The 24,833-nt window shown below is 41.9% G+C and overlaps 1 pseudogene; it reads right to left on the reverse strand.

The window, feature by feature from the left end:
- Positions 1 to 768: 768 nt before the first annotated feature.
- LOC143596644 (protein TIFY 6B-like) lies at positions 769 to 24,833 on the reverse strand (annotated as a pseudogene).

Below are 24,833 nucleotides of genomic sequence, written 5' to 3' on the forward strand. Positions count from 1 at the left end.
TAGGGAAAAACGTTACAGCACACTGCAAATCATTCGCTAAACGACTGACAGATAAAATATTGCTAGTAAATGATGGAACATGTAAAACATTCTTAATTCGTATTCCGCTGGGTAGAATGCATGACCCTCTTCCTTCCACTGGAATGGATGAACCATTGGGTATAGTAACGGGCAACTCACATGTGTTTTTCAGATCATTATTGAACCAATCAAGCCTATGAATTATATGATCAGTAGCACCCGAATCCAGAACCCATTTGCTACTAGTGTCGAATTTACCTTGTATCTTGGCGATGGGTGGGACTTCAGTTTTAACTGAAGCTTCTTTAGTAGCAAATATTCCAAGAAATTGTTGATATTGTTTGTTATTCAAACCAGGAATAGGACTATTCTTGGCTTCATTGTGATACATATTGCCACAGTAGTTTTGTTTTTTTTTTCTTTTTTTTTTCAACAAAGTAGAATAAACAATTTATTTTTTTCTACTTTGATTTCTGGCACAACCAACAAACATCAGTCTTCAATAATTGTGATTCGTATTCTCCCCCAAAGAATTCAACTTTAGTAGGCTTTTAAAAGAAAAAACTTCACTTCACAATCGACAATTATTTTGCTTGTCAATTCCCGTTTGCATGTCCGGGCCAAATCAGATCTGGGTTTTCTTGGAAAAGAACAGCGTCGGTGGTATAGCAAGGCGGCTGGTATATTTTGAATAGGGTTTTCCGACAACAAAACGGTGGTTGTATATCTCGGTAACAAAAAGAGAGCTTATCTATGCGCAGCTGCAAATCTTGAAGCAACCGGTTGTACGACGCCCGGAGCTCTGGCGGCGGAGGCGAGTTTAGGGTTTAGATCGGTTTGAGCAATGGAATACCTGCTCTGATGCCATAAATAATTTGTAATCTTATTTCATGATTATCTCAAATGTAATCACCAAAGGTATATATGTGAATGCAAAACAATAAATAAGGAAAATATATTAAATTATTAGGATTCGTCTTTGTTCTTGTACTTTTCTTTTATTTCTTTTGTAAAAGTATTGTAATTTATAGCTTTCTTTTATTATTGTATTGTATTTAGAGTTTATACAAGTGTGCTAGTTTTTTATTTTTTGACGAACAGTTCCTTCATGCTGCATGCATGCCTTCTTGTTCTACAATAAGAACCGAGAACAACGATTTTATAATTAAATAAAGTTGTCCTCTCAAAAAGCGTTCTTCTTCTCTTTTAAAAACCGTAACGAACGTAATCGATGTCGACCAAATTCGCATTGACTCGCCGTCACAACGATCGGGTTTTACCGACCGTATAAATGCCGTTCTAATTTTTTTTTCTTTTTTTTTATCATAAACTATGAGTGTACTGAAAGTTATACAAGTTTATTTTTTAGGTTTAGTGCCAATACAGTAATGAAACAAACCGAGTAACCGATACCGTTAACTCTGTGTCACTTTGATCATAAGTTCTTTGTGTGCCGATATTGCTTTGGGCGCTAATAGATTTATATTTTGGATTTAGTGTTGTTGCCGTTATGAACTTAACTGACACTGAGAAATCACGGAATTGTGTCGTCGGAAGGATTAACTGACACTGAGAAATCACGGAATTGTGTCGTCGGAAGGCGCGCGGTTATATTTTTAATTTTTTTTTTAGAGTTTTTGCATATATGTATAGTGTCCATACTGTCGATTTGTTTTAAATTTTTATTATCTTATTTTTTTCATGCCGTTTTGCCCCATAAGGCACATGTTTCTTTTTTTCGTTTATGTTTATTGAGGGTTTAACTTGTTTTTTTCTCTCTTTCTTTTTTTCAAATAATATGTTAGTATTGGTTCTTTTTACTATGTTAATTTATTGTATTTGGACGTTGATGAATTTGTTTTTTCGGTTTATTCCTGGTGCCGTAACCCAATAGCCACCAAGTTCACATTGACTTACAATCATACCGTGTAGGTTTTACCAATCAACTACGCATCGTTTTAAATATGTTTTTTTATAATAATTACGCTATACTTATATGAGTACCAAACGCTTACTATTTTGGGTTCATTGTCTTTTAAAATATTAGATCATACGGAGATTTGGAGATCCTGCATCGGCAAACTACGTCTCCGGCCAACCACACGTGTCTTTATAATATTTTACATCATCACCACGTTGTTGCCACGCTTTCCATCACTCACCAATTTCCTGCGACAAGTGTAAAAACCTACAAACACTATAACAGCAGACTTAGACGCTGTTTGTCTCACCATCTCATTTCTCTTTCGGCTGCCTAGCTACTATATATCACCCAATACAAACCCTTAGTATGACCAAAATCCGTTTTTCCGGCGAACTCTTGAACAAGATGAAGTATCAAGTAAGTGAGGCGTCTTTCATAATTTCATTATTTTTGTTTCTAAAGTAGTCAATATGCTGTCAAGTATTATTAATCAGAAAAATAATAATCTTTCTTTTTTTTTAATTGTTTTCACATATTAATACTTCAAATTTATACTTATATAAAACGGTTATGTACGTTTTAATTATAAAATTTATTGCAATTTACATTTTTTTTTAAATTTTAGAATTAGAATAAAATACCCAATCAATATAACTTATTACAAAAAAAAAAAACACTTAAAAAATGGGGCATTTACATATATTCCCTTCCTAAGTTTTTTTATTACATAATTCAACCCTTAAAAATTAATTACATATTTTCCCTTTCCTAAACCACATATATTGCATATATCCCCTACCTAAGTTTCTTTATTACATATATCACATTCTTAAAAACATCAATAGCACATCTCCTCAATTTCAACCAAAACCGAGTTGGTGTTACAAATATATCAAACGCTAATAAATCCAACTAGTTTTGCACGGCGTTGTAGTGATGTGTGTGCATTCGGTTGGTATTAGTTGCAACGACATGCGTTGGTATCGGTTAGGTTTGTTGAGATATCAACACTAAATTCAAAAAAATATTCTGCTAGTGGCAATACCCACGCCACATTGGCCGTTGCGGCGTGGTTCAGACCCCTAAACTCTCACAAAACTATGCATTGAGTATGTAAGGAAAATATGCAGAATCTAAAATTAGAGAAAAGCTTTTGTATTCGTGAAACAAAGGGTACTAACAAGAACAATATAGTACTAGCCCTATTTATACATAAAATTAAACCCATATGCTAAATAAACTAAGTATATGTACTCGTGGTTTCAAGCAACAAACTCTTAACGATTACTTGTTCCCAAGTCCACACGTTTGCATCCCATAACTCGGTCAAACTAGTCCTGTTCTGCTTTCCCATGTGACTCGTGACCAAATAACGTGTTGACCCGTAAACGAATACCGTAACCGACTCGAATCGTCTAGACTTTTTTTGGACAGCCGACCTTCACCTCGGTCATGTCCAATTTCCATAGTCTTCTTGGTTCAACCCGAATCAAGTTCACCACAGTTGTAGCATCTCACATTGTATCCTGCTAGTACCGTTCATTAACATCTTGACTCTTCACAGTTGTAGCATCTCACATTGTATCCCGCTAGTACCGTTCATTAACATCTTGACTCTTCACAGATCGACAACCTCTTCACTTCACCATCCACATCCAAAGCCACTCCAACGCCATAATGTTTTGACCTGCAACTAAATACAAACTTCCATACCCTAATGTGAACGAGGTATCTGTAAAATAATAAAGAACATTGATTATTTTCATCCCATCAATCAAGCATAGTGCAGCAGCCTACATGGATCTTTGGAAGTTTTGGCCGATGGTTGGTTTTTTACTCGTTGGCTATTTTGGGATTGTAAATAGAAGAAGGGTAGAAAGGTAATTTGTTATTGAAAGGGAAATATGTAATTAATTTTTTGGGTTGAGGAAATATGTAATTTGGTGGTGTCAAGAAGAGGAAATATGTAAGAATCCATTAAAAAATAGAATTAATGACAAACTTAAATGGGTCAACCCCCAAGGTGGACCGAGCACGACCCATTTAGCTAAACGGTTCATATGTGCAACTCAAACCTGCTAATTCCAAATCCAAACCCACAATTTTCATTTTAGGTTCTTGTTATGCTAATTCCAAATCCAAACCCCCAATTTTCACTTTAGGTTCTTGTTATGTTTTCATGTCGTGTTGGAAAATCACACCCTGATTGTGGCTTAAATAACTTCATAGTTTTCTTGAATCCGGCATCCTAATATGAAAGTCTTTGGGTGTGAAAGTACAGTATGCTAAAAAAATCTAAGTTTTAGTTCTTAATATTTTTATGCATTTATATATTTATAATTTATAATTGTAACTAAATGCCAAAATGATATTTAAAGGAGTAACTTCACTTTAATTGAATTGATATTTATCAATTAAATGTAAAAAACTAATACTTAGTTGAAAAATAAAAGTTCTAATAACGATTTTTAAAGCTATCACGTTCATTTTTTTTCAATAAATATATTGACGATTGTATTTGACAAATCATATTATATTTTATTTAAATGGTGTAAAAGATCGGTTTATTTTCAAATACATAGTCTTTTATTGGTTAGATCATCACTACATTAAATATGACATTATTTTTGGTTAACTAACCATGCTTCATAACACTTTACTTTAAAGAGAAAGTACGTTGTAGGGCTTGTTTTAATAGCAATTAATGAAATTGTGAATAAATAAATAAAATTTGCACTTGCTACCAATTAGTAGGTTAACTTTTAAAGGTGATAAGTTTAATAATTTAATAACAACAATAATAAAGTTCAAATTTTTGTTTATCATATTCTAACTAGTACTTTTTCTAACAATAATAAACTTCACTTTAATTGAATTGATATTTATCAATTAAATGTAAAAAACTAATACTTAGTTGAAAAATAAAAGTTCTAATAACGATTTTTAAAGCTATCACGTCAAAGTTCATTTTTTTTCAATAAATATATTGACGATTGTATTTGACAAATCATATTATATTTTATTTAAATGGTGTAAAAGATCGGTTTATTTTCAAATACATAGTCTTTTATTGGTCAGATCATCACTACATTAAATATGACATTATTTTTGGTTAACTAACCATGCTTCATAACACTTTACTTTAAAGAGAAAGTACGTTGTAGGGCTTGTTTTAATAGCAATTAATGAAATTGTGAATAAATAAATAAAATTTGCACTTACTACCAATTAGTAGGTTAACTTTTAAAGGTGATAAGTTTAATAATTTAATAACAACAATAATAAAGTTCAAATTTTTGTTTATCATATTCTAACTAGTACTTTTTCTGTCCGGCAGACGCGAATATCAATGTGCGAATGAAACGGTTATATTAATTCAGTAACATGAATGATTATTATACTTACTAAAATCCCATAAAGACGTCTTGGCAAAAAAATAACTATATATCATACAATCGAAAGTGGTTCGGTACACTACAAAGAAAGTAGATTACAAGTTTTTATGAGAACAAAACATTTTAAAAAAATAATAACCTGCTAACCGTGTGTCACCGGTTGATTGGATCTTCATGTACATCAACCAAAACCTGCAAGAAAGTAGATTAACATTTTATTTAAAATAATAAAAACTTGCAGCACCAAGTCAACCAAGTATTTTATATGGATATTAAAGAACTTTTATATTTTAATAGACATACAGTGATCATGATCATGATGTAAACTGGTCTAACCCAACCCCTTTTTAGATTTCCAATTCCTCTCTTTTTTTTTGTTTATACTTAAAGCCAAAAGTAGCACCTTGGTTTGCCAATTTGGGTGGGGGAGGGGGGGGGGGATTGTTGGGTTTCGGCCATGTTCTTCATTAACAATATTGACTTAAACGTTATATATTTTGTGTTGGTTTAGCTCACATTGCTTCATAGAAAAGCACATCGAGCCTCGAGAGTGTTGAAGAAACACTAAGTGACCCGGTACAGATTATAGATAATCTGGGGGTTAAGTAATGTTTCCCATGGATGAGGTCTAGCTGAGAAGGCTGTTCTTCAGGAGACCTGCAAAACAAACACCGTAAGCTCGTCACTGAGAAGGGGGGGTTCCTCCTTGTGACCACCCTCCGGCGTGAGAATCAGACTAGGTTGCTCTGAATATAAGTGTATATTAAGAGATTGCTAGATAACTGGATAGCAGATGATCTTACCATTCCAAGATGTTGGAGTATTTATAGCCGAAGGTAGGTTTCCAAGCAGGTACAGCCGGCTGAATAGTATTCCTGTTCTACCAACAGTGGACTATGCACAGGCCATACTGGTTGGTGGGTAGGTTACGGCCAACAGTGACAAAGTCGGCTGCACTATTCCACCAACTGTAGATTATGCACGTCCCACCTACTGTGGATTGTACGCAGGCCATACTGGTTGGTGAAAAGGTTACGGCCAATAGTAACACTATTCCACCAACTGTAGGCTGTGCATGTCCCACAGTAAGGGTTGGTGAGTAGGCAGCGGCTAATAGTGACAAACAGTACTAGAGGGTGCTCCTCCTCGCACTGTTGTCGGTGAGCTGTCACCCTGTGATTGGCTCATGGGTTGTTCTGGTCAGATCGTCTGTCCTATCCATACCTTGGTAGGTATAGTACAAGAGATCTTTCAGAATCATAGACTGGCTCATTTAGGCGGGATTGTTCCCGCCTTGCTCATTCCTTCATGTGACTACTGAAGTATCTATTGTCTTGTGCGTGTAGCCCTGCTGTCTGCGGGTAGCCTTCCCTGATGGCTTGTATCCGCAACTGCGGGAACAGGCGGGGTACTTCACCATTGGGAGGCTTTCCCTGCGTGTACAGCTTGCGTACTGCGCGTAAGGTTCTATGAGCATGGTGGGTCCTGCGGGAGCAGATGGTCTTTGCGCAGACGTCCCTGTTCTAGGTGAGTCTTGCGGGACCAACTGGGCTCTGCTGGGACCTACCTCTTCAAGTCCCCCCAGTCCAATGTTCTTCTCATGAATGTTCAATAAAGTGAGGTGAACTTTTGGACTTTAAGCAAGGGGTTTTGAAAAGGTTTTTAGTTTTAAGGTTCTCCGTAGGGATTCTTCCCGCGGATTTCCTAATGTCACTTGCAAAAATTCCCGATTTTTTTGCTTGATCTTTGGGTATGATGCGGGTAGGTATGTAACCTTCTCGCAAGTCAGGAGCGTTGAGTCTCACTTGTGTGGATTCTCCTTGAGGTTTTAGTGGTTTTGAACATAGTGATCAATTATGTTTAAACCACCAATTCCATCCTGGAGCCTCAAGACATTGTATTTCTCGACGTTCCCGCTATGCGGGGATGTTATTTCCGTTTCCACAAGCATTGCCCAAAAGATCCTTCTTGGTTTCAATTCCCTGCGGAGCGCTAGGTATGTGAAGGGTTTTGCCTTAACACTGTACCCGCGCTCGTCTTACAGTTACTTTACTTTCAAGGTACCCCTGGCGTCAATTCCCTGCGGGTGCTAGGTATGTGAAGGGTTTTGCCCTAACACTGTACCCGCATCTGCCTTATAGTTACTTTGTTGCCAGGGTTTTCTTGGCTTCAATTCCCTGCGGGTGCTAGGTATGTGAAGGGTTTTGCCCGAACACTGTACCCGCATCCGTCTTATGGTTACTTGGTTGCCAAGGTAAGGGGTATTTTCCCGCTTACTTTTGAATCTTTTTGAATTTTGAATTTTGAAATTCGAAAGGTTGGTAAGGATAAGAACAGTCCAGACATCTGAAACGTCGTGAGACGGTTTCTTCTGACTGTGTCAGGACGTGCAGGAAGTTATGGTGACGTGACAGAACATGGTCATTCCAGTCGCTTTTTCAGGCGCGTGGGCACGATTTTTCGGGCGCGTGGCCGCGAAATTACTGGCACGCGTCCTGTCAACAGCTGTTGCCAGCTTGCTTTTTGCCACGTGTCATAGTTTCATTGCACCTTCGATTTCTCTCTCCTCCGCATTAAATTCACCGCATTAATTGCGATTACTATATAAAGGGGGAGAGGGTTATTTGCAATTCACACTTTTCACTCTTCTCTTCATCTTTAAGGCGATTTCCGGCGAATACTCCTTTATTTAATCGAGCATTCTCTCGAAATCGTTCTCTTCTTCTTTCTGCAAGATGTCTTCACGTGATGCTGAAGCTGTGGCCGACGACAGGAGTACTGCTGGCGAGTGCCAGTGTGCTCTGCCCGGCGATCAGTACCGGTATGTTGTCAGGAAGTTCATGCTCGATCCCCTCGAGCCTGAGTTTCCTGAATCCCACCAGACCGTGTACGATGCCCCCAGAGGCAAGATCGGGGTTTATGCTGCATTTTTTGTCTATGGGAATCTTAGATTCCCATTGACAAAATTTGTTTACCGTGCCCTTGAGAGGCACGGTGTTCATTTGACCGAGCTGCACCCTATGGCTGTCGCCAAGATTCGCCATTTTGAGTGGGTGTGCCGGATTTTGGGCATCGAGCCCCATGTGGACCGCCTGATGACCTTCTATACCTGGAGGTGCATCCAGGGGTGGTACACCCTGACAACCCGTATCAAGGGTTTAAAGATTTGTGCGACCGAGCGCAGTCTCCGATCGTGGAAGCGGGAGTTCTTCTACATATCCGCCCGCGCCGTCCCCCTTGCCATGAAGTTTAAAAATGGCCAAGCAATTCCGAGCCTTCACGCCCCCAATTACCAGGAGGCGGAATGGTTCTCGAAGATATCCCTGGTCCAATCTCCGGTTTACCGGTTTGCGGAGTCCGGGATGGTGATGCTGGGGATGAGCCGGGTGTGGAAGGAGGCGTCTCAGGTTCCCATCCTTCTCGAATACGGTTTGAACTCTACTCCTTATGGTATGTCTTGTCTTTCTTGCTGATATGAGTTTGTCTTCTAACTGTTTCTTTTCTCTTAGAGGGGAACAATTTGGAGTCGCTCCTGTACCCGCGGGAAGCTGACGATCCTGTGCGGATGGGTACTCGTGCTCTTGATGAGAACGAGTTGCCCATCCTGGAGCAAACAGCGGATCGGTTTGTGGAGGTTTATCCGCTGGGCCACGAGATCCTGAGCCACCGGCGGCCAGGTAAGGCGTTATTCTCCCCTCCACCCCTCAGTGCTGTACCCGCTGCTGGAATTCCTTACACCCTGTCTTCTTCTGAGGAATCCGCAGATGGTCCTTCGCTAGTGCGGAAGAAGCGGGCTGCCGGCGGGAAAGGGAAGGAGAAGGCGGCCTCCACAGCCGATCCAGTGCTCCTATCTGACACTGAGTCAGATAGTGAAGAGGCGGGGGGGAAGCCCGGTGGTGAGAAGACCACTGTTCCGGAGGCTACAACTGTTACCTCTGGAGAACCAATGACAACCACGGTGACCGGCATCAAGAGACCGGCTCCATCGGGTTCGTCCCCGCCCGTCCGTACGTTCAAGCGGAAGAAACCCTGTAAGTACAACTCTCTTAGCTTTTATCTTCATAGTTTAATCTTCAAGTCTTTTTAACACTTTCCTTCTTTACGCATGTGTGGATGTTGGCGCATTCCAGGGTGAGGGGCCGAGTACAACCTCTCCGCCAATGACGGTAGGCTTGGTCAGCCTACCTGAGGCGTCGACCCAGGCGCCTGCGCCTGCTTCCGCTGGTTCAGTTGCTCATTCTGAGCCGACTGTTCCAGCCGAGATGATGTCACCGCCGGCGGTGAGTGCAATTTTTACAGCATCGTTCACCGAGCCGGCGGTTACTGTTGCTGCTGACTCTTCGGCGGCGTCCGCGACGGACACCATGCCTCCGCCATCGACTGCGGCGGAAACCATGCCGCCTCCGCCATCGGCCTCGACGGCTGGACCTTCAGGTACGCGCGGGGCTTCTCGCCGATCTTTGTCACCTTCCCATCTGCCTGACCTTTTGGATGGATTTCCCTTAGGTTCAGGTGATGGGTTCGGTGGCTATCGGCCTGTGATCGACCCTACAGGTGCGTAGGGTTCCTTTGTTCTTTATGTAATTTTTATCATCTTTTCCTAACTGCTTTGTTTCTTTTGCAGTGTCGGATTCCAATGAAGTGTATGTTCCAAGATGGAACATACGCCGAGAAACAACCCTTCGTACCCCTGTGGAGTGCGTGGATAGGGAAGCCACGCTGCTCCTCATGGTGCGTTGGGGGAAGCCATGGCTAGCTACCAGGAGGGTAGGCTAACCAATGAGCTTCGGGTTCTCCAGGCCCGGATGCAGCCACGCGTCGAGCTGCTTTGTCGTGAAAACGACAAGTTGAAAGCAGCTCGTGTTAAAGAAATATCTCAGGCGCGTGCTCTCCGGGAGGAGAACCAAAAACTGACCGCAGTATCTGCGGAGAAGGAGAAGGCCTTCAAGGCCCTCGAGGCTGAGGTTCAAGCGCGACTCGAGGCCCGCTCCAAGGCTGCCCAAGCTGTTAACGAACAGCTTCGGCTAGCTAAGGAGACTGCGAGGAACGCGACCGAGAGGGCCACCAAGGCTGAAGCTGTTGTTGAGCCTCTCCGCCTGGAGAATGAAGAACTTAAAGCTAAGTTAGAGGCTCTTCAACAGGCTCATGATGCCTTGGCTATGGAGGATGCGAAGAAGCTTCAAGAGATCCTGGACCAGAGGGGTGTGCTTGCGCAGACCGAGCGGAAGCTTAAGGGCGTTGAAGAGGCCGCTGCAAAGGATGTGCTTCTCGCCAATCTTAATAAGAACGAAGCTGAACGCGCCTGCACCCAAGCTCTGGTTGCCAAGGAATGGCTTCTTCGAGAAGCGTTGCCTCAGGTATTTTAGCTTTATGTCGTCACGCTTTCCTTTGTAGAATAGAAGTTTATACTTGTACATTTTTTGTAGGTTGTGCATCGGGTCTTTTCAGAGACATCTTACGACGATGCTATGAGCGCAGCCCTCAACGCTTCTCATGAGGATGGGGAACGGACCGGCTTCCTGCTTGGTCTAGGGTTTGCTGAGAAAGGCGTTCCGCCTTCCAACTTCCCTCTGTATAATGCGGATACCGAAACTATTTATGACCAAGCAGTGAACCATTATGCTGCCTTCCCGCATCCGGTGGTGGAGAAGGTAAATGAAATTGCTGCTGCTGATGATGGGCTTGCTGTCCTTAGAGCTTTCCTTGAACCGTCACACTCTGCTGATGGTGCGGGTCCAAGTGGGAGTGGTCCTGAAGCATGATCCAAAAGATCCCTTTCCACCACTAGCGTAGATATTTGCTCTTACTTCTTTTGTATGCGGGTATATACCCAGCAATGTTTGTAATATTCAAGTTGAAATAAAGAATGTGTTTGTCCTTTTCTTTATTTAACGCATGTTTACACTTGGCAATTTCTTTAGTACTTAGATAAGTTAACTTTTTGACATGGTAAATTATAAGTTTATTTTTTCTTCCTCTTTCATGATTGTGCGGGTAAGACCGTCACTTGCACTTAGTAGGATGGCTAAACTTACATTTATCCTGCGTGGAAGTTTTCCTTATCTTTTCCTTGAAATTTTCTAAGTGTTCAGAATAAGTTAACCCTTGAACGTGGTAGATGATAGGTTGAAGTTTTGCTTCCTTGTTTGTGATTGTGCGGGTTAGGCCGTCACTTGCACTTACAAAGATGACTAAACTTGACTTACATCTGACCTGCGTGTAGGTTTTCCTTATTATTTTTTAGTATAAGTTAACCTTTGAACGTGGTAGATGATAGGTTGAAGTTTTGCTTCCTTGTTCGTGATTGTGCGGGTAAGACCGTCACTTGCACTTACAAGGATGGCTAAACTTAACTTACATCTGACCTGCGTGTAGGTTTTCCTTAGAACTTTTTAACATTTTTAGCGTTGTGTTTATGCGGGTTTTGCCGCCTTCCACACGCAACTACTTACTTCTTCACGCATTGGTGCGGTGAATACCGGCACATGGGAAGTTCATAAGTTAAAGGCAAGGCTATCAACACATTGTGTAAGGAGAATCATTTCCATTAGAAGTGGCTCCAGGCCTTTTCTTTACAAGTTTGGAATTGATCTACATATAACATTTGCGTAATTGAGCTCCATTCCATGTTCTTGGGATAGGAGTGCCATCGAGCCTTTCAAGCCGGTATGCGCCTTTTCCCAGGACTTCTTTGATAATGTATGGCCCTTCCCAGATCGGGGCCAGCTTTCCTGAGCGCTCTTGGTTTGAAGCCTCGTTGTTACGCAGTATGTAGTCTCCTTCCTTGAAGTTGCAGAGTTTTACCCGCGTGTTGTAGTACTTTTGCATTTGTCGTTTGTAGTTCTCTTCACGCACTGCGGCTAAGTCTCTGCGTTCCTCGGTTAGCATAAGATCCAACCGTCTTTCCGCATCATTGTCTTCTGGCTGACTCAAGACCCTTGGTGAGGGTAGACCAATTTCGACCGGGACCATGGCTTCAGTGCCATAAGTGAGGCTGAACGGGGTTTCTCCCGTACTGGCCTTCTTCAGCGTTCTGTTTGCCCAGAGGACGTGCGGAAGCTCGTCCACCCAGCCGGATCTGTGCTCCGAGAGTCTTTTCTTTATGCCATCAACGATGCTTTTGTTTGCTCTTTCCACCTCACCATTACCTTGCGGGTGTGCCACTGAGGTAAAGGTGTGGGTGATTTGAAGTTCTTTTAGCCACTGTTGTAGCTTCTTGTCAGCAAAGTTGGTGCCGTTATCGCTCACCAAATTCTGTGGAAGTCCAAAACGACAAATTATAAATTCCCAAATAAATTTTTTGATATGCTTTGCGGTTGTTTGGGCTAAAGGTTTTGCTTCTATCCACTTGGTGAAGTAGTCGATGGCTACCACTAGGAACTGAACATTTCCTGCTGCTGTAGGAAATGGGCCTGTCACATCGATGGCCCACTTCTGAAATGGCCACGAAGAAGTGACTGGAACCAGTTCGTTTTTCGGGCGATGCGTGTTAGGTGCGTAAAGCTGGCAAGACCTGCATTTTCTGATGTATGCCAATGCATCCGTATGCATCCCCGGCCAAAAGTATCCCGCGTTGTTTAGCTTGGCTACAACAGCGCGGGGACCTGCGTGTACCCCACAGATGCCTTTGTGTACTTCCCTTAGGAGGTAGTCGGCATCTTGGTTGTCCACGCATCTCAAGAGTGGGCCAAGAAAGTTACGTCTGTAAAGGATGTCATTGACGAGTTGATAATTCAGTGCTTTACAGCGTAGTTTTCTTGCCTGTGTTTTTGACTCTGGTAGTATTCCTGCTGCAAGGTAATTTATTATTGGTGTCATCCACGTTTCTGTACTGGTTTGGATGACACAAATTTCCTTGTGCGGGACTGATGGTGCTTCGAGGAGTTCAATGCGGATGTCCTTTCCCAAATGGGTGAAGGCTAGTGATGCAAGCTTGCTTAACGCATCCGCAGATTTGTTTTCGCTGCGCTTGACGTGTATGACTTTACAATCACTAAAATCACGCATAAGGGTTTTTGCTTGGGCGAGGTACAGGGCCATGGTGTCGTTCACAGCCGTGTACGTCCCATTTATTTGGTTGGCCACTAGCATGGAATCCACGTGGGCTTCCAAGTTTTTCACTCCCATCTTACGCGCAATTCTCAAACCGGCCAAGAATGCTTCATATTCGGCTTCATTATTCGTACTTGGAAAATCCAACCGAATAGCGTAAGTATATTCTTGGCCTGCTGGGTTGGTTAATTTTAACCCTGCGCCTGAACCCTCGTTACTGGCTGCTCCATCAGTGTAGAGTCGCCTGACATCATTGACGTCCTGTGCTGGGGAGGGTTGAGCCTCCTCCTGGCACTCTTTCTCCCGCGAAGCGGGGACTTCTGCAATAAAATCGGCCAGGACCTGGCCTTTTATGGCTGGTCTTGGCTTGTACTTAATTGCATATTCTCCCAATTCAATTGCCCATTTGGCTAGACGTCCCGATAATTCGGGTTTGCCTAGAACGTTTGAGAGTTTGAAGTTGGTGAGAATGGTGATTGGGTGGCCCTGGAAATATCGTCTTAACCTGCGTGAAGCGTGTATAAGTGCTAAGACTAATTTTTCGAGGGTAGAGTACCGGGTTTCTACGTCTGTTAGTACACGGCTAACATAATAGATTGGCATCTGGATGCCCTTTCGTTCTACTAGCAGGACTGCCCCGGTTGCTCTATCTGTTGCGGAAAGGTATAGGATTAACTCCTCTCCCGCTTGTGGTGCTGTAAGTGTTGGGAGTTCGATCAGGCGTGACCGAATCTCCTGAAAAGCTGCTTCCGCTTCTGGTGTCCAGCGGAAGTGCGTTTTCTTCAAGCAGTTTCTCAATGTTGACACGAAAGGAAACGACTTATCCGCATGGTTTGCCAAGAAGCGATTAAGAGCGACTAGTCGTCCATTCAGTGTCTGAGCCTGTTTGATGGTGGTAGGTGATTCCATTTTAACAATGGCTTCGACCTTTTCAGGGTTCGCTCTAAAGCCATCTTTAGTAACAATGACTCCCAAGAACTTCCCTTCTTCCATCCCAAATGAACACTTGCTCGGGTTGAGCTTCATGTTTATCTTTCGGAGCGTGTTGAAAGTTTCTTCAATGTCTTTCAACATCGCCTCTGGCTCGAGGCTTTTGATGACCAAATCATCCATATAGACTTCCAAGTTTCTCCCGATTTGGGCATGAAACTCTTTGTCCATCAGTCGTTGGTACGTGGACCCTGCATTCTTAAGTCCGAATGGCATCATTTTATAACAAAATGTACCATCGGGCGTCCGAAATGCGGTTTTGTCCTGGTCATCAATGGCCATGTGGATTTGGTGGTACCCCTTATACGCATCCAAGAAGCATTTAAGGCGAAATGGTGCCAACGAATCCACTTTGAGATCAATTTCTGGTAACGGATAACAATCTTTGGGGCATGCTTTGTTCAAATCTTTGAAATCTATGCACATGCGCCATTGTTTGTCATTCTTCGGTACCATTACGGGATTTGCAACCCATGTTTGATATCTACTAACGCGTACGATGCCTGCGTCAAGGAGTTCCTTGACTTGGGTTCTACACGCGTTAGTTTGTTCAGGCCCCATTACTCTGCGCTTTTGTACGACTGGCGTAACAGCCGGATCGCACTTGAGCTTATGCTCCGCCTTACTTCGGGGTACACCAGTCATGTCAGCTGGTGCCCACGCAAAGATGTCAGCGTTTTTCTCCCGTAAGCGTTTGAGTAAGGTGCGGGTGGGATCAACGATTGTTGGTCCAATGGTAACGGCCTGGTCGGGGTATTTGCCGTTGAAGGCCCATTTTTCTGGTTCAGTGATGGTTGGTTTAGCCTTCTTCGGTTTGGGTTTAGATGAAACAGATGCAATGCGTACCTGGGGAATGCCAGAGATCATCGCTACACCCTCAGCTGTTGGCCATCCCATCATGCCGTGGACTGAAGATACCACGGCGTTGAATCTTGCCATCCCGTCTCTTCCGAATAGGATGTCGTACGTATGATGTGGCTTTTTCATCACGACAAAATCCACGTCTTCTGTGCGTGAATGATTCCCATCAGTAAGAGTAACGGGGAAAGATAGGATACCCAGGGGTGTTTCTGTACTTCCGTCAAACCCTTCCATTGAAGCGTAGACCGTTTCCAAGCGTTCTTTGTCTTCATCATCCAGCTTATCAAAGAACTGCCTGTACATCACTGTCGACGAAGCGCCGTTGTCAGCAAGAGTGCGTGAAGTGATGTAGTGCCCCAGCTGGCTTCTGATGACGATGGGGCCTTCTTTGCTGGGGCCTCCTGGCACTCGCGGGAAGCGCACCTCAGCTTCCTTCCACGCGCATGGTTCTGCCACCCGTCTTTTTCTTCCTCTGACCTTGCCATGAACCATGTTGATGCTGATATCGACGGGCTTTTGTCCGTTACCTCTGTACCGGTTGTCATTCCTTCCTCCCTTCCTGATCGATGCCACAAGATGTGCAAGCCTTCCATCCTTGACAAATGTCTCAATAATATCCTTCAAGGATGTGCACTCTTCAGTACCATGACCCTTTGTCCCGTGGAAATCACAGGATTTGCTTTGATCCGCATTAGGTTTCTGCCGGATCAATGGGGCTTTAGGCCATGGCAATTTTTCCGTGGCAAATATCTCCGTGACGCTCTTCGTGAGTGGCGTCCACCGGTGTTTTCGGTTTGAAGGGTGTGTGTTGTCCCTTCCGCCAACAAGAGGGCGAGAGCTGGATGAGGTGTCAAAGTTTACCCTTGACTGCCAAATACCTAGCCTCCTCTTTTTGTTCTGCCGGGCGATCCGGACATTGTTCTCTCTGGTCCTCTGCGTGTAGAGGTGTGTACTCTGGGGAAGATCCCTTCCCAGTTGCTTTTCCGTCTCGGCAAAGCGCTTTGCCGCCGTCATGATGGCATCCCAAGTTGATGGCATGCCATCCTTACCCGTCAATGTGCGGATAAGTTCTGGGTATTCGGCGCCTTGGATGAAGGCGGCGCGAACAAGGTCCTCACTTATGTTGCCGAGACTAAGCTTTTTGGAGTTGAAGCGAGTGATGAAGTCTAGTAAAGATTCATCCTCCTCTCTCACGCAGTTGAGGATCGTCCACTGCTCTTCAGTGTACTTCCTCTGTTGGCTGAAATGCTGGCTGAACTTGTTCTGAAAGTCCGCCCAGTCATATATGTGGTGGATCGGTAAACGATCGAACCATGCCCTGGCCGCTCCGACCAGAGTCATCTGGAACATGTAGCACCACGTGGGTTCCGTCCAGTTGCTGACGGTAGCCCCCGCAATGAACCTGTTCAAATGGTCGTCTGGGTCGGATAGACCATCATAAGTGCCAATGTTGGACATTTGTTTGGCACTTCTCGGGGCGATTGCTTCCGCAATGTCCCTTGCGAACTTTGACTTCCCTGCATTTGTAGCAGTTGGTCTAAAGGTTTTGGAAAAGTCACGCGGGTTTCTCTCCGCGATTGGTTTAAAGGCTTCCCCAAAATTCCTTTTTGGTTGGACGTCCGTTTCCTTACGCTTCCCTTTCGCTTTATGGCGAGGGTTCGCGTCGGTGTCGGACTCCAACTCGTCGTCTGAGTACTCGCAGTCACTGCTCATATTGAGGTGTTGGCGAGTACTGGCGAATTCGTCAGCCTGTTGAACTGAACGCAAGCGTTCGTCCAATTCGGCTTGGAATTCTCTTTGCCGTGCTTCGGCCCACGCCTTCACTTGATCTAGTGTTGGGCGAGGGACCTTCGTTCGTTTTTCCAGTTGGGTGTCGGAGAACCCCAATGGAATATTTACTCCACTTGCCCCGGCTTGGGTAGTCGGGGTAGTGTTCGTAAGGATTGTATAACCGCCGGTGTTCCCCCCAGTTGCTGGGGTTGTTACCAGGGTTTCTTGGTCGGTTACTGGCCTTTGAACCGGAGTAACGTTAACCATTTCTTCAGAAATTGTGAAAAAACTAAAATAGTTATAGCTTTTATGCACGGATGGCGCCAATGAAGAAACACTAAGTGACCCGGTACAGATTATAGATAATCTGGGGGTTAAGTAATGTTTCCCACGGATGAGGTCTAGCTGAGAAGGCTGTTCTTCAGGAGACCTGCAAAACAAACACCGTAAGCTCGTCACTGAGAAGGGGGGGTTCCTCCTTGTGACCACCCTCCGGCGTGAGAATCAGACTAGGTTGCTCTGAATATAAGTGTATATTAAGAGATTGCTAGATAACTGGATAGCAGATGATCTTACCATTCCAAGATGTTGGAGTATTTATAGCCGAATGTAGGTTTCCAAGCAGGTACAGCCGGCTGAATAGTATTCCTGTTCTACCAACAGTGGACTATGCACAGGCCATACTGGTTGGTGGGTAGGTTACGGCCAACAGTGACAAAGTCGGCTGCACTATTCCACCAACTGTAGATTATGCACGTCCCACCTACTGTGGATTGTACGCAGGCCATACTGGTTGGTGAAAAGGTTACGGCCAATAGTAACACTATTCCACCAACTGTAGGCTGTGCATGTCCCACAGTAAGGGTTGGTGAGTAGGCAGCGGCTAATAGTGACAAACAGTACTAGAGGGTGCTCCTCCTCGCACTGTTGTCGGTGAGCTGTCACCCTGTGATTGGCTCATGGGTTGTTCTGGTCAGATCGCCTGTCCTATCCATACCTTGGTAGGTATAGTACAAGAGATCTTTCAGAATCATAGACTGGCTCATTTAGGCGGGATTGTTCCCGCCTTGCTCATTCCTTCATGTGACTACTGAAGTATCTATTGTCTTGTGCGTGTAGCCCTGCTGTCTGCGGGTAGCCTTCCCTGATGGCTTGTATCCGCAACTGCGGGAACAGGCGGGGTACTTCACCATTGGGAGGCTTTCCCTGCGTGTACAGCTTGCGTACTGCGCGTAAGGTTCTATGAGCATGGTGGGTCCTGCGGGAGCAGATGGTCTTTGCGCAGACGTCCCTGTTCAAGGTGAGTCTTGCGGGACCAACTGGGCTCTGCTGGGACCTACCTCTTCAAGTGTGTAGTGGCCAGTCACCCACCCTTTCTGTCAAGTTTAGGCTCTCTTTCTTTAGTTTAGTTTAATTTTATTTAGGTAGTTTTTTATTTTGTTTAGTATTATTCCTTTCATTTATTTTCTTGACTAATTATTTCGTTTTTATTTGCTTTTTTCATACCGAGCCTATTTTGATCAAACCCATTTAATTTGACCTATATTTTTTACCCTCCCCTACCGAAAATTTCTAGATTCACAAGTGGTCTATTCTGGCAGCCATTAAGACTAACTACAACCAAAAAAATCTATGTTCTGATAGTTTCAAATTACATAAAATCAACAAACACTAAAAAATAATTGCTAGATTTTCAATAGCAAATTGTAAAAAAAAAATGGGGGCCTTAGCACATAATTTCTAACCTTATGAAATAAGCCAACATGTTGTACACTTGCATAAGATTTGAACTTTGAAGTCTTCATACCCATTCACTGAAAATAGTTAATTTTGACTCGTTCATGAAAATCGACAAGTTTGACATGTTTCATGTCATGAGAAGTTTGACCCATTAATTAAAAACAATAATTTTATCTCATTTATGAAAAATGGTAATTTTGACACGTTCACTTAAAATGACAGTCTTGACCCGTTGCTAATTAAAACTAATATGTTGGCTCCATTACTATAATTGAAAATTTTGACCCGTTTACTAAAATTATAATTTTTATTCGTTCACTAAAAATGGTAAACTTTACCTACCCGGTTAACATCTACACAAATTTCCTTATACGCTTCACACGCAATAAAACGAAACATATATCGAAGTTCCTAAATGAACATAAAACATCCAACTAGTTAAAAATACCACATCAGCCGCAGCTACAACATTCATGTTGCTTGGCCACCGTTGACAATTGAAACCTTGGTTACATTGTAAGGAAACGAAGATATTACTCTGTATAATCAAAATTACTATAAAAATGTTAATTTTTAATGGTAAAAGCTACAAACCCAATTAAAGAAATACATTTTCAAAATGGCACGTTTTGACTCGCCCTTATTTTGCTCAAAGCTTGTTTTGACCCGTAAGTCACCCAACCAAATCCCCCTGTTTTGCCACGCTTACATTTATCTGGTGGGTTAAATGTCTAAGGTTTAGTAATACATTTTTGTTTTTGCTTTTTTTGGTTTATTTATTTTATTAGTAAAAACAGTGGGGCCCATGAGATTGTTAATAACTCTTTTTCTTTTTTAAACTTAGGGGTATTTTGGTTATTTCAGGTGCACTTTGCATAAAAAGTAACCTCAATTTATTTTAGGGACCAATGGTGATATGTTTGTGCAATGGATCTTATATTCGAACACCACCCCCTTGATGTATGAACAACTCTATGCGGCTCGTATAGGGGCTATACGACGTATAATATAGCCCACCTTTTATTGACATACGTACGGAGGGGACATGATGGTAGCTTTTTTCAGTCTATACGAGCCATATAGATCCTATACGAGCCGTATAGGTTTCCTGGCTCGTATAGCCACCTACCACATGTGACCTATACGAGTCGTATAGGGGCTATATAACTCGTATAGACAGCATGTCAGTATGCACTCTGACAGGAGATTTATAATTATTTTCTGGTCTATATAAACCGTATGGATGGTATACGACCAGTACAGACCAGGTATCCAGATCTTCTTGCTCCAACAATGTAAGGTTTTTGTGCTGTTTTGTATGATTATACCAAGAGTTGAGTTAATACGAGTCAAAACATATACATCAATAAATGGAATTATTTTTCTAACACTATATTTTAAAAGCTTAGATAACTCATATAGGTGTCAACCAGCACAGATGGCATGACATCTAAATTCTAAAAAGTCGTTACCCCCGAAACGCTCATGTTGTTCGTAGGTGTTGGATTAATATGGAGCAAAATATTTACTTTTAAATTACATGTTTATGTTTTATAACCAACTCGATTGTTATTTTTAATATTTTTTAAATTTTAAAGTAATTCAAAAAAAACAAAAAAAACTATACGAGTCAAATAGCCGCTATACGAGTCATATAGCCCTCTACTGCTCGTATAGGGGCTATACGATAAGGGAACAAGATGTGACACTAGCCGACAAAAAATGACATAACTCCACACCTATACGACTCGTATAGCCCCTATACGAATTGTATAGGTTCTCTTGGTGCTTGAATAACCTTCCAAGTGTGTGTATAACCCAAGCCTTGTGAAAACATTTGGCCTAAAGTTATAATTTTGATCCTGTTTTGACCCGTTTTTGCCAAGCATATATTTGACTACTGGGTTAAAAGTCTAAATTACTCTTGAAGATTTATACCTTTCTTTGTGCTTCTCAAGAAACTGAGCCAAAGATGCCTTGCGCGCTTGGGAAACAGCTGAATACCACAAATTAATTGCCAACTTTCGTATATAACTTGAAACACGTTGAAGGAAAAATCTTTAAAGTAATAAAATATTACCTGATTTCATAACTTCTTCAAATGGACTAATAATTCTTGAGCTATCCACTTTGCTAACATGTAAACATGAGCCGCTGAACGTTGTAGCACCTTCATCTTTGTAAGTGGGGCCAAGAGGGTGTGAGGACACCGATATTGGGCTTGAGATGCCTAAGCAGGGCTGCAGGTAAATCGGTTGAGTCACATAACCATGTTTCCTATAGGTGTTCCTGAAACCGGCACCTAGGCTTGAACCCTAGCCTGAGGTGTGCTTGCGGTTGCGGATACACCATTTCCCACCAAGAACACAATAGGTTGAGCCTAAATAAAATAGTTAAGAAGATATAAAGACTCTAAGTCTTTTCATCAAGATTTCGTTTTTGACAATAAATATTTGATTTATATACCTTCTCAGGGGAGATATCATCATACACATTTACTATCCTACCATAAAAGATGGTTAGTTGAGCGGGAGTACAAGAAACCTTGGAATTATTATACCTTCAATAAATAATAATTAAAAAACCATCATCTCAAAATGAATAAAAGTATAAAACAACACAAAATTCATGCCAATGTTCGATGGTTCCAGCAAGAAAGAAGCCAATAGACGGAACCGCAACTTCATTTCTTCATGTCATTTTCACATGGGTGGGGTAGTTGATAAATTTGGTTGAGGTCCACCTGGACTATTAAAATTAAAAGCAGTAGTCACCTAATTGCAATACAAAATATAGCAATGCCAAATCTGAAATGAAGAACACCAACGTCTCTCAGACGGATTTTCCTTAGAAAATTTGGGTTTGTAAAGATTTAGACACGCTGAAATGTACCTTCATCAATTCTACATCATGCCATGGCCTCTTATCTGATCTAAGACATCCACCTTTATTCGGGCATGAACCCGAATTGCCAGAAAATCTGGCAAATACACAAGAAAAACTGAAACAAAGATGCAGATGGTCAACTTAATATCACACATACACAAAAACAATCAATCTGTTAACTTTTAAAAATTTATCATATCACAAAAATTATCAAAACAATCAATCTGTCAACTTTTAAAAATCTATCATATCACAAAAATTATCAGATTATTTGTTTACTTTAAAACTTTCTTTAAAACTTTCTGTTTCATGAATCAACCGAATTGGGTCAATTAGGACAAAGAAAAATATACCTTGAGCAGTGTAGCTAGAGGTGGCAAATGGGTTGGTTTGGGTCAAACGAGTCATGGGTTGAAATGGGTTTGAGTCGAAACGGGTTAGGGTCAGAATGGGTCAACTAAAAAAAGGGTTATTTTGGTTTGGGTCGGAACTAGTCAAAACGGGTTTTAGGTATTTTTTTCGTTAACGAGAATAGCGGCGGAAACATTTTAGTATTTTTAGATTTTTTATTTTTTATTTATATTTTGATTTATGATTTTTTTATTATTTATTTTGATTTTTTTTCTAAGGAGTTTCCTATTAAGAACAAAAACCCCTCAAAAAAATATTCAAAAATAATAATAAAAAAAACTATAACTCAAAATATAAATCAAAAACAAAAAAATAAAAAAAAAACTAAAATGTTTTCCTTCGTTGTCCTCGTTCCATAAAAAAAACCACCGTAAAATCAAACCGAAACCGAAAAGTCGACGGAAATGAAACAAAAAGCCAAAATTGTAACATCCTAAAATTTATAATGTTAAATAAAGAAAGTTACGTTTAGTGATTTCGCGTTATTAATTAATTAATATCGAGTAAAGAACGGATCATGGATTTAGATTAATTGAGATGGGTTAAATGAGAATGGGCCTTAGGTCCATGGGCTTTAAGGGATATAAATATCCCCTAAACCAACCTAAAACCCTAAACCCTCATTTCATTTCCATCATAATCTCTACACACTCCAAACACACACACACCATAAACGAGCAAGATCCGAGAGAGAGTAAACGTTAGTTGGTATTAGATCTTATTACACGAGATCTAGAGCGCATAAACAAGCTAACCAAGATCGAACGAGCGCTAAAGGTATGTTCTTGACCTTTAAAGTTTACGTTTTATTGAACTTTTAGCCTTTTGAATGTCCTTAAGCTTAAAGATCCAAGCTTTATAGTATATACGGGATATATATACGACCGAAAATGGTTAGGGAACGTAGTGGGTGATGTCGAACCATAACAAGGGTATTAAAATCGCCAAAATGCTTGATAAAAACCAAACCCGTAGCTGAACTGGGCAACTTCGCCTGCGAACTGGGCAACTTCGCCTGCAAACTGATAACTTCGCCTGCAAAAGCTTAACTTCGCCTTCAAAGCTTAACTTCGCCTTCAAAGTTTAACTTCGCCTACGGCCAAGTTCACCTAACTGGTAACTTCGCCTAAGGCCAAGTTCGCCTAATTGATAACTTCGCCTAAGACCAAGTTCGCCTAATTGATAACTTCGCCTACGGCCAAGTTCGCCTAACTGATAACTTCGCCTAAAGCTAAGTTCGCTTAAGGTTTAACTTCGCCTAAAGTTAAGTTCGCTTAGAAAATAAATTAAAAACCTAATGAAAAATGTGTTAAGACAGTTAATGGAAATTTTTCCAAGCTGACCTGGCAGCTCGACCCCAGCCAGGGGCTCTGCCCCTTGGACCCTGCTAGGGGCTGCCGCCCCTAGACCCCGCTGCCAGGGGCACTGTCCCCGGACCCCCGTTCGTTGTGGGTCATATAAAGATAGAAATACAACATGAGTAGTAGTAGTTAATTGATACGTATACTTGTTATACAGTCAGCCGTGCACAACTGAAGAAAGGGATAACTATTAACGGAGAGCGTAACAGGATTCGGGTGAGTTTCTAGCCCCAATTATGTGTTATGTTTTCGGGGCTGTGTACATACTCGATATGTTTGTTAATACGCTTATCCTAAGAGATAAGTGTATGCCTTATGTGAATGATGTGATATGTATGAATGATGGCTTGACGGTACGTGAACGATCTTCGGATATTGCACGTACTGTCAGGTTGTAACGCTAAGTATAAGGTAAGTATGATATGTATGCTTATGTGTATGAATGTGATAAAGTTAATAAAAGAAGGAAATGATGGTTGTATGGTTACGAAGAGGGTACCGAGCCCTAATAATACTCGAGGTATGATGTATGGTTGTATGGTAACGAAGAGGGAATCGAACCCTACTAATATTCGAGAACTAGGGAACCGAACCTTACTAATATTCGAGGAAAGAGGGTACCGAGCCCTAATAATACTCGAGGAAAGAGGGTACCGAGCCCTAATAATACTCGAGGAAGGAGGGTACCGAGCCCTAATAATACTCGAGGAAGGAGGGTACCGAGCCCTAATAATACTCGAGGAAGGAGGGTACCGAGCCCTAATAATACTCGAGGAATGTAGGGCGTAATGCTCTTTATAACGTAAGATATGAAAGTAAGTTAATACAAAAGAAAGTATGAAAGTATGAAAGTATGAATGAAAGAATATAAGTTTATGTGTATTGTATAATGTATGATTAACTAGAACTCACTCAGCGTAGCTGACTTTTAGTATGCACGCAGGTGAGTAGGATAAGGCAGCTCGCTTGAGGAGACACGTGGCACTGAATAAGAGGCTGGCATCGGAAGACTCAAGACGTTTAAGTTTAATGTTTCGTTTATTTTGAAAGACAAAATGATGTTTTAAGACAAGACGTGTTTTGTTATGAAATGTTTTATGAAAGCTTTTATATTCCGCGAAAGTTTTAATTAACTCTGATATTTAGAACTGTGTTTATGAGTAAATCCAACACGAAAGTAGGGCTACCGGTAACGGGGCCTTACAAAAATCGAACCAAATAAATCGAAATCAAAAAATCAATCAAAACGAAACTAAAAAAACTGAAACCGAACAAAAACGAAACAGAAAACCAAAAACGAGTTCGGAACCGACCAAAAAGAAACAAAAACCCAATCCGACCTGTGTGAAAACTCGTGTTGGCTTGAAACTTGAACGGAACCCGTTCAATCTCAAACTCGTTTCGTGCCAAAACCTGTCTCAT

This window comes from Bidens hawaiensis, unplaced genomic scaffold, assembly GCF_021521415.1.
Source record: "Bidens hawaiensis isolate Kalapana, Puna unplaced genomic scaffold, B.hawaiensis_p1.1 tig00046822_1, whole genome shotgun sequence".
Lineage (NCBI taxonomy): Eukaryota > Viridiplantae > Streptophyta > Magnoliopsida > Asterales > Asteraceae > Bidens > Bidens hawaiensis.